Source organism: Cervus canadensis, chromosome X, assembly GCF_019320065.1.
Source record: "Cervus canadensis isolate Bull #8, Minnesota chromosome X, ASM1932006v1, whole genome shotgun sequence".
In the NCBI taxonomy this organism is placed as follows: Eukaryota; Metazoa; Chordata; class Mammalia; order Artiodactyla; family Cervidae; genus Cervus; species Cervus canadensis.
This window is the reverse complement of record NC_057419.1, coordinates 128,329,964-128,333,275: the sequence shown is the minus strand read 5'-3', so window position 1 is coordinate 128,333,275 and position 3,312 is coordinate 128,329,964. Positions and strand designations below refer to the sequence as shown.

The window sequence follows — 3,312 nt, the reverse complement described above, 5'->3', positions numbered from 1 at the left end:
AGTCTGCTTCCCCAGTCCTGTGTAAGTTCTGTAGTCAAATCCCTCCAAAGTCAAATTCTCTGGGGGTTCTCAGTTGCTTTGCCAGATCCCCAGGTTGGGAAATCTGTAGTGGGTCCTAGGATTTTCTTAACAGTGTGAGAATTTCTTTGGTATATGTTGTGCAGTTTGTGGGTCATCTGCTCGGTGGCTCTATGGTGGGGTTACTGGCGATCTCCTCCAAGAGGGCTTATGCCACAGGCTGTATGACCCAGAACTATTTTTATTTGTTTATATACTTTATTGTTAATATTTCAAGTCTATGGGAATATATAGAGATGAACATGGTGAGTGCACATATAACCATTACTTAGCTTTATTAAACTGTAACCCTAGGAACTTCCCTGGTGCTTCAGTGGCTAGGACTCTGTGCTCCCAATGCAGGGAACCAGGGCTCAATCCCTGGTCGGGGAATTAGATTCCACATGCCAAAACTAAAAGTTCAAATGCCACAACTAAAAAATCACACATGCTGCACCTGAGGACCCTGCATTGCACAACTTAAAAGAAAGAAAGAAAAAGATCCCTTCTGCTGCAATGAAGACCAGGTTCAGCCAAATAAATAAATTTGAAAATTTTTTTCAAATACAATAAAATGTATGGCTGGAGTTTTTAAATAAAAGCAACTCATAAATAAAAGGTCACTTTAAATAAATAAATAAAAATAAACTGTAACCCTGTGCCTTGTTTACCTGAGTTTCCTTTCTTAAGAATTAAAATGTTACAGAGATGACACACTGTATGCACATTTCCCAGTCTCTCAGACACCATCTCTTCCCAGAAGTGCCGTTATCTTGAGCACTTTTATATTACTACTACAGTGAGGGTATTCATAAATAATATATGGTTTTTTGCAAATTTTAAACTATATACACAGAGAGTGAACTTATGCTTGGAAGGGATAGTTAGGGAGTTTGGGATTGGTATGGATATACTGCTATATTTAAAATGAGTAACCAACAAGAACCTACTGTATACATGGAACACTACTCAGATTTACGTGGCAGCTTAGATGGGGGGGGGGTGGAGTGGAGTTTGGATATGTGTGTACATATGGCTGAGTCCCTTTGCTGTTCACCTGAAACTATCACAATGTTGTTAACTGACCATTGCTCAATACAAAAAAGAAAAAACTATATACAAATAGAAATCTGTACATGTATCATTCTGAAACATGCTTTTCATTCAGCACTTTCTGAGACTCCTTCATATTGATACATGTGTCATGTTGATACATTTTTCTTGCTGTAGAGAATTCCAGCGTGTGTATGATTATTTATCCATTCTCTTGATGAAGGACATTTATATCCTTCACATTTTTTCCCTATTCCAAATGGGGTTGCTCTGAAAATTATTGGGCATCTGTATAGATTTCTCTAAATGTCCATCTAGAAGAGATATCTGCATCTTCAACTTGACCAGATATTGCCAAATTGCTCTGTAAAGTACTTCTATTCTCACCAGCAATGCATGGAAATTTCCATTGCTTCAATCTTTGCCAAAACTTGATATGTGTTGTGCTTTTAAAAGTTTTGCCAGTGCTCGCTTCGGCAGCACATATACTAAAATTGGAATGATACAGAGAAGATTAGCATGGCCCCTGTGCAAGGATGACACGCAAATTCGTGAAGCGTTCCATATTTAAAAAAAAAAAAAAAGTTTTGCCAGTTTGATGGATGTGAAATGATATCTTATGGAAAGCACTTAGAATGTTGCCTGGCACATAGCAGGGTCTGAGTAAGGGTGAGTTAATATTTTAATGACCATATCCAGAATCAGTATGATAATCAATATGGGTTGGGCACCTTTTCATTTGTTTGTTGGTCATTGAAAGTTTTCTGTAACGTACCTCTTCATGTCTTTTTCCCATTGTTCTACTAGATTGCCTTTTTCTTATTGATTTATAGGATTCTTTATATTTTCTTGCCTTTTCATACTATTCATGGGGTGCTCAAGGCAAGAATACTGAAGTGGTTTGCCATTCCCTTCTCCATTCTGTTTGTACAGGAGACAAGGATCAAGACCATCCCATTGGAAAAGAAATGCAAAAAAGCAAAATGGCTGTCTGAGGAGGCCTTACAAATAGTTGTGAAAAGAAGAGAAGCGAAAAGGAAAGATATTCCCATTTGAATGCAGAGTTCCAAAGAATAACAAGGAGAGATAAGAAAGCCTTCCTCAGTGGTAAATGCAAAGAAATAGAGGAAAACAACAAAATGGGAAAGACTAGAGATCTCTTCAAGAAAATTAGAGATACCAAGGGAACATTTCATGCAAAGATGGGCTTGATAAAGGACAGAAATGGTATGGACCTAACAGAAGCAGAAGACATTAAGAAGAGGTGGCAAGAATACACACAGGAACTGTACAAAAAAGATCTTCACGACCCAGATAATCACAATGCTGTGATCACTCACCTAGAGCCAGACATCCTGGAATATGAAGCCAAGTGGGCCTTAGAAGGCATCACTATGAACAAAGGTAGTGGAGGTGATGGAATTCCAGTTGAGCTATTTCAGATCCTAAAAGATGCTGCTGTGAAAGTGCTGCACTCGATATGCCAGCAAATTTGGAAGACTCAGCGGTGGCCACAGGACTGGAAAAGGTCCGTTTTCATTCCAATCCCAAAGAATGCTCAAACTACTACACAATTGCACTCATTTCACACACTAGTAAAGTAATGTTCAAAATTCTCTAAGCCAGGCTTCAGCAATACGTGAACCGTGAACCAGATGTTCAAGCTGGTTTTAGAAAAGGCAGAGGAACCAGAGATCAAATTACCAACATCCGCTGGATCATTGAAAAAGCAAGAGAGTTCCAGAAAAACATCTATTTCTGCTTTATTGACTATGCCAAAGCCTTCGACTGTGTGGATCACAATAAACTATGGAAAATTCTGAAAGAGATGGGAATACCAGACCACCTGACCTGCCCCTTGAGAAACCTGTATGCAGGTCAGGAAGCAACAGTTAGAACTGGACATGGGACAACAGACCGGTTCCAAATAGGAAAAGGAGTACGTCAAGGTTGTATATTGTCACCCTGCTTATTTAACTTCTATGCAGAGTACATCATGAGAAATGCTGCACTGGAGGAAGCATGAGCTGGAGTCAAGATTGCTGGGAGAAATATCAATAACCTCAGATAGGCAGATGACACCACCCTTATGGCAAAAAGTGAAGAAAAACTAAAGAGCTTCTTGATGAAAGTGAAAGAGGAGAGTGAAAAAGTTGGCTTAAAACTCAGCATTCAGAAAACTAAGATCATGGCATCCAGTCC

The 3,312-nt window shown here is 39.1% G+C and overlaps 1 non-coding gene across 1 annotated transcript; it reads left to right on the top strand.

Moving 5' to 3' along the window:
• The first annotated feature begins 1,574 nt into the window (after positions 1 to 1,574).
• Positions 1,575 to 1,681, top strand: LOC122436077. The gene has a single exon (XR_006267849.1). It is a non-coding gene; the product is annotated as a U6 spliceosomal RNA (small nuclear RNA).
• Positions 1,682 to 3,312: the final 1,631 nt, after the last annotated feature.